At 57.0% G+C, this 15,672-nt stretch overlaps 1 long non-coding RNA gene across 3 annotated transcripts; it reads right to left on the bottom strand.

Moving 5' to 3' along the window:
- Nucleotides 1–1,274: 1,274 nt before the first annotated feature.
- On the bottom strand, nt 1,275–5,437 carry LOC309833288. 3 transcript variants are annotated; one of them, XR_014297740.1, is made up of 5 exons: nt 5,158–5,437; nt 4,310–4,448; nt 3,271–3,373; nt 2,509–2,595; nt 1,275–1,738 (listed from the first exon to the last, which is right to left on the bottom strand). It is a non-coding gene; the product is annotated as an uncharacterized lncRNA (long non-coding RNA). The 3 variants fall into 3 exon arrangements; XR_014297741.1 differs by lacking the exon at nt 4,310–4,448 and having other exon boundaries at nt 2,509–2,686; nt 3,271–3,405; XR_014297742.1 differs by lacking the exon at nt 4,310–4,448 and having other exon boundaries at nt 3,271–3,405.
- Nucleotides 5,438–15,672: the final 10,235 nt, after the last annotated feature.

Below are 15,672 nucleotides of genomic sequence, written 5' to 3'. Positions count from 1 at the left end.
AAAAGGACAAGTTCTTTGAAGGACACAAACTACCAAGTCTCACTCAGGAAGAAACAGGAACCTAAATAGCTCTGTATGTATTAAAGACCTTGAACCATGAGTTAAAAACCTCCGTAAATTCATGTGAAATTGGAAAGGACCTACAACAGCTCAAACAACTTCAGAAAGGAAGAACAAAGCTGGAGGTCCGCCGTCTCATGATTTCAAGGCTTATTATAAACCGATAGTGATCAGGACAGTGGGGTTTGGTGCCAAGGTGGGCACACAGGTGAATGGAACAGAGCAGAGTCCAGAAAGAGACCCACACACATGGACAATTGATCATCAACGTGGTTGCAGAGGCAGCACCACTGGGAAGGCACAGTGTTTTTAAACAAGGGATCTGGAGCAACTGGATCAGTCTCTATTTATATCTATATCCATCTGTCTCTCTATCTACCTATCTATCTATCTTCCATCTATCAATCATCTATCATTTATCTATCTATAGAACTTTGATCTATACATTACAGCACATACAAAAATTAACTCAAAATAGAATGTAGACCTAAATGCAAAGCTAAAAACTTCTAGAAGAACACATAGAAGAGGAAGTTTTGTGGCCTTGAGTTAGGCAAAGATTTTTTAGATATGACCCCAAAATCACAATCCATAAAAAGAAAAAGTTAATACGTTGACTTTATCAAAAGTATAAACCTTCTGCTCTTCAAAAGATACTGTTAAGGGCTTCCCTGGTGGCACAGTGGTTGAGAGTCCGCCTGCCGATGCAGGGGACGCAGGTTCGTGCCCCGGTCCGGGAGGATCCCACGTGCCGCGGAGCGGCTGGGCCCGTGAGCCATGGCCGCTGAGCCTGCGCGTCCGGAGCCTGTGCTCCGCAACGGGAGAGGCCACCGCAGTGAGAGGCCTGCGTGCTGCAAAAAAACAAAAGTAAAAACAAAAGACACTGTGAAGAGAATGAAAAGACAAGTCATAGACTCTGGAGCAAAATCTTTGACCTCTTGTACCTGATAAAGGACTTGTATTCAGGATATGTAAATTCTCTCAAAACTCAATAATAAAAATACAAACAACCCCAATAAAAAGAAAAGAAGATATATAAAAATAAGATCCACAGATGACGAAGAAGTACATAAAACGATGCTCCACGTCATTGGCTCTTGGGAAATAAAAGTGAAGTCTGTGTGAGATTTACTGCACGTTTATTAGGACGGTTAAGATTAAAAAGACTGGCCACAGATGAGGAGAAACTGGGTCTCGCATACATCGTGGGTGGGAATACTTTATTTTTTTATTTTAATTTTTTTTTAGAAACTTTATTTTCCGTCAACCTATTTCCATTTTAAGAGTTTGTGGAAGAACAGCTTAAGACCGCTCGGTGGCGGTTCCTACCCACTCAGTGGCCTGAGCAGCGGGGAACCGCTGAACAGGCACAGAGGGCACCTGCACACCTTCGGACCAGTCCGCCACCTCAGGCTGAGCGGCAGGGAACTGAGGAGCTGGAACAGTCCATTCACCCTGAAATTCCTCCTTGGTCACAGCCTTCTCAGCTGCCGCCTGCTCTTCCTTTTCAATCTCTTCAGGATTTCTGTAGTTGTAGAGGTCAGGCATGACCTCCTACGGGTGTTCACGGGAGATGGTGCCACGCACGCGCAGAACTTCCCGGGCAAGCATCCACCACATCAGACCCACTGAGTGAGCTCCCTTTCTAGGATCTTACATCAGGATACATCAAGTTGGTCTGAAAACAGAATGGCCAAGTAATGCCTGAGAGGTCCAAGAGGAAGAAATAACGGAGAAAAGCAGAAGAAAACACAAGCCATTTTTAAAATGTTTTCCTCTCTCCTTAAAGCTTTCATATATTAAAATCATACATTTGTAGCAAGTATTATTATCAGACTCCACTCATTGGGCGAGAGACCCTTGTGGTGTTAGTGAAAAACTTGCCCCTCACATAGCACACTACCTACACTTGTGAGTTCATCGGCCAGTTGCCTCAACTCCAAGCTCTAACAATATGCTGAGGAATACTTTAAAAAAACACTTTGTAGGGACTTCCCTGGTGGTGCAGTGGTTAAGAATCCGCCTGCCGGTGCAGGGGACACGGGTTTGAGCCCGGGTCCGGGAAGATCCCACATGCCGCGGAGCAACTAAGCCCGTGCGCCACAGGTACTGAGCCTGCGCTCTACAGCCTGCGAGCCACAACTACTGAGCCCGAGTGCCACAACTACTGAAGCCCGCGCCCTTAGAGCCCGTGCTCCGCAACAAGAGGAGCCACCCAATGAGAAGCCCGTGCACTGCAACGAAGAGTAGCCCCCGCCCGCCACAACTAGAGAAAAGCCCGTGCACAGCAACAAAGACCCAAGGCAGCCAGAAATAAAACTAAATAAAGAAATAATTTAAAAACCAACCAAACAAACAAAAAAACACTTTGTAAAGCGGTCTGGCTGTTTTAGAAACTTGAACATATACCTGCCACGTGGGCCAGCTGTTCCATGCCTAGGGACTCACCAAGAGAAGTGACCATCGGCTCCTGCAAAGACTTGTACCCAGGTGCTCAGAGCGTCTTGGCTGTGGCGGTCCAGAATTGGACGGAGCCTGAATGTCCATCAATGGGCGAACAGATCAACATGTTGCAGTGTGTTCACTGATGGAATAGTACTCAGCAACAAAAAAGAATGGGAAGGCACTGCACGATGAATCTCAGGATAATTAGAGGAAAAGCTTTCACATCACATGATTCTGCTTGTACAAGCTCTAGGAAACACAGACTAACGTAGCACGGGGTGATGGGCATGTCCATTAGTTTATTGTGGGGATGGTTTCACAGGTATGTTTATGTATAAATAATATACATACACAACATGTCACTTATCAGTTTTACACTTTAAATACATGTAGTTTATTGTATGAAAATGATAAGTCAATAAAGTTGTTTTTTAAAAAGCAAATTAATACTTCAAACTCATTGCTTCCTAATTATTTTACATTTTGCTATCACATATGCCATGGGTATGCCATGGGCAGGTAGTAAATATTTAGGCTTTCGGGCTGTATGATGGACATGGCTGTGTTCCTGTCAAACTTTATTTGATAAAATACGTGTAAGTCTGTGGCCTCAGGCCGAGGTTTGCAAACCCCTGTCCTGAGCTGGAGGACACGTAACCCCAGCATCCTGGGTGGGGTGGGAACCACTGGTGTCTCCTCCCAACCCTGATCTCGGGGTCGCTCAGAGCTGGACCTCAGCCCTTCTGGGGCCAGGAGCGTTCATACCTTGGAGACCAGACATCACAGGTCTCGGCATCTCCGTGTGCGCAGATTGTGGGTGTCGATCAGCAGGCAGTCGGGGAAGAGGTTCTGTGATGGGTGGATGGGCCTGGCCAACCAGAGTGGCCACAGGGTCAAGTACTGGTGGGGAACACGAGACCAGGGCCTAGCTGGGCTATGGGGGATCTTCTCCCCAAGGCCCCCAGCCACACCAGGCCTTGGAGCACCCGTGGCTTTGGCCTTACTTTCTCTTTCCCTCGGGTGTGTGTCCTGAGCCACCACATGGCATCCTGGGCTCGTGCCCTGCCCCTGCCCACAGAGGCCGCCTTAGAGGCCGGGGATTTGGGAGCGGGGCCTGGGTTTGAGTCCTTCCCCTCCTCTTGCCAGTGCGGCCCCGAGCAGCGGCCACCTGGACGGTGAGTTCTGTGACCTGGAATGACTCAGGCAGACGGAGGGGCTTGGTTGGCCCAGCAGCCCCTGTGGAGGTTAACACTGAGGTCAGGATGTTGTATTTGGGGCTCCAGCCTTCCGGGCTCATTAGGGGCATCTGCTTACGAATGCCCACGTGGGCTAACCCCCCTCCTGCCCCCGCCCCTGGAATGAAGGTGGGGCGTTGGGGGCTCCCAGACACCATGCCAAGGGGTCCAGGCTGCAGAAGTGTTGGGAAGGGAAGGCGCCCCGAGGCAAACAGGTGGGGAGGCGAGGGCCGGCCCCTCCCTGTTGTCACCCAGCTCTCCCTCTGGGGGCTTGAGGCCCCTCCAGGTGCACGGCCACCTCCCGCCTGGCACTGGAGAGCGCTCGGCTTTGCAGGAAGAAGTGGCCCTGAGAGGTGAGTCAGAGCCCTGGCAGGGCTGCCAGCTCCGTGCGGAGGCCTGGGCTCTGCCAGGTGCAGCCCTGAGGTGGCACCAGGCCCCCGGGCCACAGGCCGAGAGGGCGCTGGGTGCAGGGCGGGCTGCACGGCCCCCAGGTGTCTTGCCCTCTATCCGGGCCCCCGGTGGGGATGTGTCCTCAAACACACACACATTCCACCGCAGTGAACACACACCTGGGCTTCCTGTGAGGAGAATCTGTCCTTACTTGCGGTGGCAGCTGGAAGCCACCCGTGGTCTCTGGTCGAGCGCCGAGCCACCCCTTGGCCTGCCCCTCTCAGGAGAGCCATGTGTGGAGCCGGGCACGACGCCACCCTAGGGACAGGCCACCCCTCGATGGACCGGACCTGGCCGTCAGGAGCCCCACATGCTCCCTTTGGAGTGGGGGGGCATGGGGAGCCCCGCTCTGGCCCGCTGTTCCCCAGTGCCCCCAACTCTGCGTGCCCCTGCTGGTCCCGCTCTCAGCAGGACCGTCACCTTGGCAGGCTCTCCCCATTGCTGGACGCTCATCTGCACCAGCCCCTGGCCTCCTGGCTGCACCAGCCCCTGGCCGCCTTGCTGCACCAGCCCCTGGCCTCCTTGCCGCGCCAGCCCCTGGCCTCCCTGCTGCACCAGCCCCTGGCCTCCCTGCTGCACCAGCCCCTGGCCTCCCTGCTGCACCAGCCCCTGATCTCCCTGCTGCGCCAGCCCCTGGCCTCCTTGCCGCACCAGCCCCTGGCCTCCTTGCCGCACCAGCCCCTGATCTCCTTGCTGCACCAGCCCCTGATCTCCTTGCTGCACCAGCCCCTGGCCTCCCTGCTGCGCCAGCCCCTGGCCTCCCTGCTGCGCCAGCCCCTGGCCTCCCTGCTGCACCAGCCCCTGATCTCCTTTTGCTGCACGACTGGCAGCGCTTCCTCACTGTCCACAAATAAAATGCACCCTCAGAGCTGACATCCGGGCCCTGCTGGTCCCAAGCTGACTGCCCGGCACTGCCCTTGGACCTCCTGGACTCCAGGCCCTGAGTTGCTGACAGGTTCCTGCTTACCGGCATACTTTGTTGCCTCCACGTGGTCCCCTCCTCAAGGAAGCCCTCCAGAGACCCTCCGTGGAAGTTGACCTGGCTCTCACACTGAGGCCCCTCAAGGCCCCCTGCCCTTACTGCCTCGCAGGACAGATGTCTCCCGCTGAGTCCCGATTCAGCACTGGCCCCAGCCCACTGTAGGGGCTGCGGAGTGTGGGTGCAGCCGTGTGACTCAGCACCCGCCGCAGCCCCCGGGAGCAGTGGCGGCCAGGCCTCCACAGCCCTTCCTCTCTGCCAGCTGGGACAGGCGCTCCGACCTTGGCCTTGCCACAGGATTCTATCTTTAACTCCTGGACAGCCAATTCCTCTCTATTTTGAGAGAAAAAAAATTCCACTCTGAAGTCTGGTTCAAAAAGTCCTTGCCCAGTTAGGCCAGTTCCCTAGAGAAATCGCTGGCCTTTGCCATGGTCCTGAAGGGGGGGGGATGGGGGGAGGGGAGGGAGAATGAGGGAGGGGGATGGGGGACAATGGGGGATGAGGGAGGGGGCGGGGGGAGGGGGAAGGCAGGAGGGGGACCTCTGCCAGAACTGGAGCAGCTGTGAGGGCCGGCTGCTGGGCCAACAACAGGAGGTGAGGACCCCTACCTGGGCTGGTCATCCGCCTGCCCCCTGCTCCAGCCACACAAAACTTCCATGATCGCACCTTGGTTTTGACTGTTTTCGCTACACGCTGGGCGTGCCTGCGTCTGGCTCCTGTCGCTCACTGTAAAGTTTATGACATTCATCCACGTGCCACTGTCACTTCTCTGTGGCTCTGCCGTACAAAACGGCCATGATGCACTCACCCCTCCTGGACGTTTCTGGTGTGATGGGTACATGTCTGGACACGTATGTGGTACACACCTGCGCACGTGTCTGTGGGAACCAATCTCCCTTCTGGAGACCCTGCCAGCGTCCCTCCCCCCGACGGTGCGGGAGAGAACCCGCTGCTCCACGTCTACGTCAACGTTTGTCACTGTCTGTTTTCATTTTAGCCGTTCTGGTGGGTGCAAAATTGTCTCATTGTGGTTTCTGAGAGATTTTTAAAAATTAAGAGACAATTGTTTTTAGAGCAGCTTTAAGTTTACAGAAAATTGAGCAGAAAGTACAGAGGGTCCCCATATTTACCTCCACCACACACATGCCGTCAGTCCCCTTGTCACAGCTGATGAGCCAATATGGCAGCATTATCATTCACTAAAGTTCGTGGTTTACAATAGGTTCACTCTTGGGGTCTTATATTCTTAGCGTTTTGACAAATGCAGTTATGGCTTTGTGCAGAGTAATTTCACTGCCCTGAGGAAATCCCTGTGCTCACCCATCTGCCCCTCCCTCCTCCTGAGCCCTCGGCAGCCTGCGGCCCCTCTACCATCGCTGTGGGCTTTCTTTCTCCAAGAGTCCTTTCAGGAGCGCAGATCAGACCACATCACTCCCTGCTGCCCCCAACCCACTCACCTGTGTGCCCGGCAATGTTTCCTGGCTGCCTGCTATTCATCACCAAGGTTACATGACGGCCAAGAGGATATGGTTCCTGCTCTCAGGAAACTCAGGAGCCAGGGGGAGAAGCAGCCACGAAACCCGCAAACAGACGGGTGAACAACGCGGCCCCAGACTTGGTGCCAAGGACACGAGGAGAAACTGGGGGCTCCTGCAGGGACAGGAACCTTCTGGGCAGAGAGCGCTGCACCTGCAAAGGCGCCGAGGTGAACAGGACCTCGGCAGGTCCAAGGAGACGGCAAAGGCTGGCACAGTGGCCCGTGTAGGGATTCGAGAGGTGGGGCTCCAGATGGGGCTGATCTGAAGGCTTGGGGTGGAGTGAGGGTCTTCCCTGCCTGAAGCCAAGCATGTGCTTTCCTTCGGGGACCTTCTCCCTCCGCCCTCGCACGTCTGTCCTCCATGACGGCAGGGCCCTCACAGTGCACTGTGGCCAGGATGGCCCCTCCTGTGCAAGTGTTCAAGGGGTATCTGCCGGAGCACGAAGGAGGGACAGACCCAGGTGTGGGCGGTGACCATGGGCAGGGTCTCGTGGGACCTGCCGGCAGAGAACCGCCAAGACTCCCCAACTCGGAAGCCAGCACTCGAGTGAAGCGAACGCAGGCCTCAGCCCCAAGCCCGAGGGACAGACGTGTCACCCTGGCACCACTGCTGTGCGACAAACACCCCAAACCGGCGGCTCTGGCTCCCTTCTGCAGCACAAAATCCTCGCCAGGTTCCAGCCCTGCGGCATGGCTCTTAGACGAGAGTCTAGAGACGAGGGCCACGTGGGGCAGAGGTCCCCATCCGAGCCCTGGGGCCCTTCCGTTCCCTCCCAACCGTGTGACCCAACAGCTGGGTGCGGAGTGCGGCGGACAGGCTGTCACCTCCTGGGTGACACGCGTTCAAAGCGCCCATCCTGCCGCCAAAGGCCTTGAGAGAGGGAGGCCCTGGCGACGACAGTCTGTCTGTTTCTGACGCGTCTGCTCCTGGCCAAGGGGGGGGCTGTGGGCGGGGCGCACCTTGGAGGGAGGCTGGGGTCTCCTTGCGAGGCTGAGGGAGAGGATGGTCTCTGGAAAGCCTGGGCTGCAGCGATGCCCTCCGCCTCCAGGCCTGAGGCTTTCTGAGCACCTGCTCCGGGCTCTGAGCCAGGATACACGGCCCTGTGCTTTCTGGGTCCTCGTGCTCTAGGCTCGGGATGGGCCCCATTCAGGGCTGCAGGGCCCGACGGCCGGCCTCCCACAGAACTCACGTGTGTCCCCCCGCCCCTCCTCCCAGGCCTCTGCTCTCCTCGGCTCTGGGCTCCGCGTCACGCAGACCCGCGGGCCTCCCTCCTGAGTTCTCCCCTCCCCACCTTGGGCGTTTGGCTCTGTAAGAGGGTGGGAGTGGGGAGGTGGGAGGGGATAAGCCCCAAGGCTCCTCTTTCGCCCTGAACTGACCCATACCCACAACGTACTCAGAGCTGAGGCTGAGGGACATTTTCTCCCCACCCCGAAGCCCAGCAGTCCTGAGGCCTCAGGCCCCAGACGCCCACGGGAAAGGAAGTCAGTGGCTAAAAAGGCCATTTCAGGCCAGTGTGGGCTGGGCTGGAACTAGGAGGCCTTCATTACCGTCGGTATGAGATTTCCAGCACACCTGGAAGAAGTACTGTAAATGCTCTTGACCCAGCACCCGCTAGTGGGGTGTGTTGTCATACTACCTCACGTCTTGTTCATCGTTAAGAAATGGGGCAGCACACGAGGTGATCTCACTGTGCTTCCCCCTGCTCAGAAGCAGGCAACCAGGCCGGAGGAAGGCCACGGCCCTCTGATGTGGCTTCCCCATCATCGGCCTTCCCACAAACAGCCAGACGCCCTGCCCACCAGGAGCCCAGCCCGTCTGCCCCTCTGCTCCCCAGCTGGGGCCTCCCCCAGGACCTCAGGCCTGCTGGCCTTCGTCCCCATCACACGGCCTGTGTGCTCCCGGGAGGAGCTCCAGGTCAGGCTTGGCCACTGGGCTCCAGCATCAGGAGCGGGAACCAAGTTAAGCTAAGAGAGGTGGGAGGAACGGCCCCAGTGTTTTCTCTCCTGGGACATGGATATGTTAAATGCTCCGGACGACACCTGAGCATAGTACATGCTCAAAAATGATGAATGCTTGTTTGTTTGTTTACTATTTATAAATAACTAATATTTCCGGCTGTGCAGGATCATCTCCAACCTTGAGAACAATCCTGTCTCCTATCAAGCTGAAGAGATTCACCCTCTATGCCCGGTTTACCTGGGGTTTTCTTACGGATGTTGTTGTTATGTTATGTTTTCTTATGTTTCTTATGGTGCTGCATTTTGGTAAAGGCATTTTCTGCGTCAATTGATATGCTGTTTCTTCTTTAGCTTGTTGACGTGGTAAATTACATTTTCTGGGTTTTTTTTTTTTTTTTGCGGTATGCGGGCCTCTCACTGCCGTGGCCTCTCCCGTTGCGGAGCACAGGCTCCGGACGCGCAGGCTCAGCGGCCATGGCTCACGGGCCCGCGGCCCGTGGGATCTTCCCGGACCGGGGCACGAACCCGTGTCCCCTGCATCGCCAGGCGGACTCTCAACCACTGCGCCACCAGGGAAGCCCCATTTTCTGGTTTTTTAACATTGACTAGACTTGCAAACTTGGGATAGATCCCACTTGGTCTTGGTGTCTAATTCTTTTTATACATTGTTGGATTCAACTTGCTTTTATTTTATGGAGGATTTTTGCACCTAAGTTCATGAGAGACATTGGTCTGTAGTGGTTTTTGGTGTTTGTGTTTATATTGTCTTTGTCTGGTTTTGGTACTAGGATCATGCCATCTTCATGGAATAGGCTGGGAAGTATTCCCTCCTCTTCTATGTTCTGGAAGAAATTGTGTAAAATTGGTGTCACTCCTTCTTTAAATTTTTGGTAGAATTCTCTAGTGAAACCACTGGATCTGGGAGATTTCTTTTGGGGGTAAATTCTAAATTATCAATTCAATTTCTTCCGTGATTATAGGACCATTCAAATGATCTGTTTCATCTTGGTTGAGTTTTGACGGTTTGTGTTTTTTAAATAATTTTTTTCCTTTTTTTCTCAGCTGCAGAACTTACTAGCATGGAGTTACTCATGGTGTCCCTTTACTGTCCTTTTAATGGTGCTGAATCTGGAGACAGAGCCGTTTGTCCCTGACATGGGTGGCTCCAGGTCTGGAACTCCAGTCAGGCCAAGCCTGACCCAGAAAAGAGCCAACACAAGGACACCCTGTCCAGGGGCTGCCTGCGGACCCATGACCAATACAACCAGGCCTCCACTGATGGCTTGCACAATGGGAACAGCTCTCTGTCATGGGCTTGGACTCCGAAACTTGAAGAATTGCCAGTCCGTGGAGCTGATGTAAGGTAAGGGCCTCATGTAAGCCCGAGACACAAGGGAGCAGAAGACACGGGGAAACAGAGGCTGGGACCAAAGGAGAGACCAGAAGTGGAGAGAGAGGCAGGGGTTCTCAGGGAGACCTGGAGAGTCCTAAGACCAGGGCGGCCTTCTAAGTGCTCCCAGAGGCCAACCTCCAGCTCCTCTTTCACTGTTTTCACATGTCAACGAGAGAGGGTCCCGGACAGCCAGTGAATGCCAAGAGATCTTCACAAAGCTCCACGTGGGAGCTTCCACGGGGAGCTGACCAGAGCCTGGCATGAGGGGGACACAAAAAGGAACAAGGGTCAGGGGTCGGGGGGTAGGGCCAGACCCTCAGGGGCCACTCACAGAGCATCCTCGGCCAGGCTGGAGGACACTGTCCTGACTCTGCCCACCCTCCCCACTGTGGACCCTCTCCTGCAGCCGGGCCTGTCTGACCACAGCCTCATTTCTCCAGGGCATCTGTGCTGGCCCTGGTATTGAGGGGGTAAAGGCTGTCTTTGCTGGGGCTGCCTCTGGTTTCACTGAGTACTAGTACTATCATCATCTGCAACAGAAGATGCTGTGCTCAACCCCAGAGCTCCCTCTGCGAAGTCTGGTTCTGTTTGTCATGCAGCACCTCATCCAGTGCCATGCACACAGATGGACGCATAGCGGCCACGCAGGAAACACTACGGGACTAACGATACTCTCCATCTGCACCTGCCGCTACATTTTCTGAAGTTCTGCTGCACCAACAAGTCATCCACCCGTCCAACCGCCCACCCATCCAACCATCTATCCATCCATGCATCCACCCATTACCCATCCACCCACCCACCCGTCACCCATTCTCCCACCCATCTATCTATCCATCAATCTACGCGTCCATCCAGCTATCCATCCACACGGCCCTCAGGGAGCACCTGTGCCCAGCATCTCTGATAAGGTGAGCCTGTAACAGGCTATTGGCCCACGGCTCAGACAAGGATGCTGGGGCTCAGATGCAGGAAGGGACTGATCTCCAGCTCCATGAGCCTCCCACTCTTGCTGGGAGGGTTGGTGCCTCATGTCCTCTCATTGTCTGGATGTTCCCTCGGGCCCAAGTCTCATGTCCCAGGCCCTCCCAGCTGCAGACATATCCCTCCATCCCCACAGGCCGAGCACCAGGCTGGTCACAGGCAGATGTGAGGATGAAACCTAAGTCCCAGCTCCTGGACCCCTTCTCCCGGGGGGGCCCCACTCGACCTGCAACGGAGACGGTGGAGACTGTCAAGGAGCCAGGACGTCGAGGGGGACGCTGAGAGGGGAGGCTGGCTGAGCTGTGGCGTGTCCCAGCCCGCGTGGTGCACGCCTGGCCGGGCAGCCGCCCTCCCACCGCAACAAGCTGCCGCCTGCCTGCAGCTTCCTTCCTTCCTCCTGGATTCCGCCTGAGCCGGCCGGGCGGGGGTGGGGGGGCACTCCCCAGCTCCCTCCCACCCACGCCCTCTCCTCCGCTGTCTCCAGCCGGAGAAGAAGGAAAACCTCTTCCTGTGAAGCCGCCAGCCAGCAGCCAGGGCGGCCTCCGGCCGGGCTCCCGCCAGCAGCCCCTCAGCCCCCCACCCCGGGGCTTTCCAGAGCCACAGCGCCCCCGCCCGGCCCTGCTGTCCCTGCTGTCCTCGCATGTCTGCACGCGGTCACTCCCTGAGGCTGGGCTCCCTCGGTTCCCACGCCCGCGGCCCTCCCTCCTCTCTGCCTGGCGAGCTCCTCTTCATCCTCTGGGACCCTTTGAAATGCCACTGCCCCGGGAGGACAGCTGGACTCGAGTCAGCAGGCAGGCTCTTGAGAAGGGGGGCTGTCGGAGGTGAACCCCGGAAAGGAGGGCGACAGGAGTCAGAATACTGACTGGGCAGCTGCCCCCGACTCCCTGTGGGGTCCCCGGGCCCCTCCAGGCCGGGCCCACCCAGAGTCTCAGGCCAGGAAGCCGCTTCTCACGCATCCATCTGCGTTCCTCCCACAGCCCCAGGAAGGATGTTCGTGGCACGGGCCAAGAGGCACCCGTGAACTTAGAGCAAACTTTCAGCTCTGGACTCGAGACAGCCCTTGTCTTCACAGGGTGCCGTTTTCCAGCTATAAATACTCCTCAGGACTTGCCCGCCTGGTGCTTTCCTGAGCCTCTCTGCCTCCCCGTGTCCTGCTCCTCTGTCTGTAAGATGGACCGTCCTGCTGTCCCCTGCTGGTCATAGGCTGGGCAGCCGAGGTTCCTGTGGGCTTTGGGAGGTCCCGTCCCTCGAGAGCTGGCGACACTCCCGCAGGTCCGGGGATTCTGACCCCCTGAGCTCTGACCTTACTGCCCAAAGTGTTGGAACCACCACCTTGAAGGGAAACAGACCTTGGGTCTGGAAGCCGAGGGTCAGAGTGAGGTCTGAGGGCCACCTGGGCTCACCCTGCTGGTCGGTGGCAGCAGGACGCACCAGACCAGCTGCCGGGCTGGGGGCCTGTCTGGCTGGGCTCATTCCCAGCAGTGAGAGCTGGGCCATTCTGGTGTCTCCAGGGCCGTTGGGAATCTTTTGTGGGCCAGCAGCCTGGTTGGTGTCAGTGCAGACGCAGGCGGGCCCCTTTGTGGGATTTCTGCATCGTGGGCCTCCTTGCAAATTCCATACATCCGAACTTTCTCCTCCAGCTGGAGGGACCCAGGACCAGGCTGCTGTGGCCATGTGACAGCCCTGCAGAGGGTGGCTGGGCAAGTCAGGTGGCAGGGTCCACACACCTTTCCCACCTACCGTGTACTCACTCACCAGTGTGCATCCCAGCTGGAGTGAGGCAGACACCAACCGTCTCCCTAAACTTAGCAGCTCTGGTCAGCATGATAAATCCAGAGACCCAGACAGTAGCGTCACTGCACTTGGAAGAGGTGTGCCCACCTTCCTGTCCAGCCCACCCCCTGCGCCTTCTCCCATGGTCTCACATCCAGGTGCCCTCGGCTGCAACGCTGAAAGACCCTCGCCTCCCCCTTCACGGGGCACCTGCTGGTGTCGTGCTGGTGGCCATCTGCCCTTTGGCCAACCTTCACATGGTGGGATCGAGGCTGAAGGAGTTGCCTGAACCCTAAATCCGGGTGATGTTTCCATGTTTTTCTCTTCCACCAGATCCTGAGGCCCCCGAGGGTGGGAACTGTGACCCATTTCCACCTGTGGGTCCCAGCACCTGGCCCGGGCACCCCTGGAGGGTGGGGGAAGGATGGAGGGGGCCATGGGGCTCTGCACAGAGCGTCCTCAGACACCCCATCGGGACTGCGGGGGGACAGGTGAAAATTCAGCAGAAAGGGTAGTGGAGCCAGACTCAGAACAGGGACCTCGCTTTTCTCAGAGGAGAAGGACTTATGGGGCAGCCCCTGGGCTGCCCCAGCCCTTAGGCAGCGTCCACTCTGCCCTGGGGCCCCGGAACCAGGCCCTTAAAGGAAAAAGAAGGAGCCTGTGGCCCTCAGACCCCAAATGGGGGCGCTCTTGGGCCGTTCCCCTCGTTCTTGGAAGAGGAATGTGCCGTTCATTCATTCGTCCACTCACCGATTCGTTCACGCCTCTGCTCCTGCATCCAGCATCTTTTCAGATACGAGGCCTGACCCTTAAAACTTCAAAAAATATCAGTTGGAACTATTTTTCTGGAATTTTGTTTTTTGGTAAAGCACATTCACATTTCCTAGACTTGCGAACATGACCAGAACGTTGTGCTTTAAGAGCTGGTGGTAAAATGCGCCCCAGCCATTAAGACTCAGAGAGCTCGGCACAGAGCGGGCGCCCCCAGACGACAGCGCCCCACTGCCGAGCTTCCGCAAGTCCTGATGTGCCCGTCTTCTCCCGGTTTCCCCGGGCTGCCAGCAGCCCCACCTCCGGGCTTGGTCGTCTTCAGCGTCAGAGAGCCATCTGGGGAAGCTGCGTCGTGGGGACCGAGGCCCTGGGGGTCCGGGGCCAGGATGGGGGCTGGAGTGTCCATGGTGCCAAATGCAGATCAAAGTTGAGGGGATGCAGGCAGGCCTGGCGGAGTCTCTGGTCCCCACAGTAGCGCCTGGCTGGCTGGTAGCAAAGCACAAAGGCCTCAGGCGAGGCATGTGCTCTCTTGGAGGAAGGAGGCCAGGCCTCAGATGAAGGGACAACGTTCTCAGGCCCCTGTCCTGCCACAAAACCGCTTGTCACACATGAAACAGCAGATTAGGAATTTCCTTTTCTATTTTTACTGCAAAACTCGCACTGGCCGAGGGCGTTTGCTTGGAAAGGCTCTTTCCCGCTGCAGTCGCCTGGCCGCACATGAAAGGGGGTCGGGCTGGGTCCCCGAGTGGCACATTCACCGCTTCACGGGCTTCTGGGATGCTGATAAGGGAGCAAAAACTGCATTAGCGTCTGTTTTTATTACTCTGGTTAACCATTAAAAAGCTGGTGGGTGTGGGGGCCAGGGGGATTCGCTGGGTTGAGAAAGTGGTTCTCTGGGGTCCCTGTCTGAGCCCAAGCTGGGCAGCTGCCTGAGGAGGGAGCCGGGCCGCTGGAGGCGGGGCTGCTCAGGATTCTCCCCCCGCCCCGAGGAGGGAGAGCCCGGGTCCCCCACCCAGGAGCCCCCGAGGCCGGCCCTCAGCCCAGAGAGGGGGGCTGGATGGGGTCCACCTGTCCCCAGACCTCCAGCTTCCTTCACGTATTGGGTTTGCTCCCCTCAACGGGGGCAGCGCCTGTCTGGCGATCCACGTGGCCAGATGCCCTTCTGGAAACAACCTCTGGGCTCACGGGAGCAGCCCCGGGGAAGAGGGACAGTTCATTGACCTGGGAGAATGACGAGGGGTGGAGAGGCCGTTTCCTGGGGGTGCAGGCTGGCTTTGAAAGTGGAGGCCCCACGTGCGCCCACGAGGGTGGCAGTGGCTAGCGGAGCAATGGGCCCCCTGCGGGAGCCGTGGACCCCAAGGCTGTGCTGGGAGGGTCCCAGCTGCAGTGGCGGGTGGAGGTACGTTTGTTCTGCGGGGACCCTCGAGTCAGGTCCTTGACCAGAAAATCTTAGTGAGAGGCCTGCTCCTGAAGGGAAGAAGTCTCGCTACAGTTGGAAATAGAAGCTGCTTCTCCCGCCCCCACCCCCTTTCTCTCTTGGATTTGCAGCCCTGGCTACCGTGAGGCTTTTCATAAGCAGAACATTGTGCAGTGGATGCCTCTGGACAAACAAGGAGAAAAAGAAGAACTTCTGCCTTCTCGGTGGAGAAACTTTCTGTCCGAGGGTGGGAGCGCGTGGGATGCTCTGCTCTCCAGCCTCTGAGCTGGTCTCCAGACAAACGAATCTGCTGGGAGAGTGTTGTTCGTTCAGCTGCAAGTCAGGGCTGCTGGGGGGCTGGGGGAGCTGAGTTAGTGTGTCCACGACACATGTGTGTGCACGCACACGTGGATGGAGGACACCTGCACACACCTGCAAACGAGCACACAAGTGCTTGTGCACACGTACACGCCTGCTCACGGGCACGCACGTGCGTGCACAAGTATACACACGCAGGCACCCAGGCTCTCAGGACAACTGCCCCCAGATCCACATGCCGGAGCAATTTCGGAAGCGCCCAGACTCCTGGGAGCTGACTTGCCCCTGAGATGCCCCCCAGGGAACCACAGCGGAGGGAGCAGTCTCGGGAGGGCACGTGGCAGTGCAAGG

This window comes from Grampus griseus, assembly GCF_964374135.1.
Source record: "Grampus griseus genome assembly, chromosome: 14".
In the NCBI taxonomy this organism is placed as follows: domain Eukaryota; kingdom Metazoa; phylum Chordata; class Mammalia; order Artiodactyla; family Delphinidae; genus Grampus; species Grampus griseus.
Note: the sequence above shows the minus strand (reverse complement) of the source record. Positions and strands in the feature narration are given on the sequence as shown.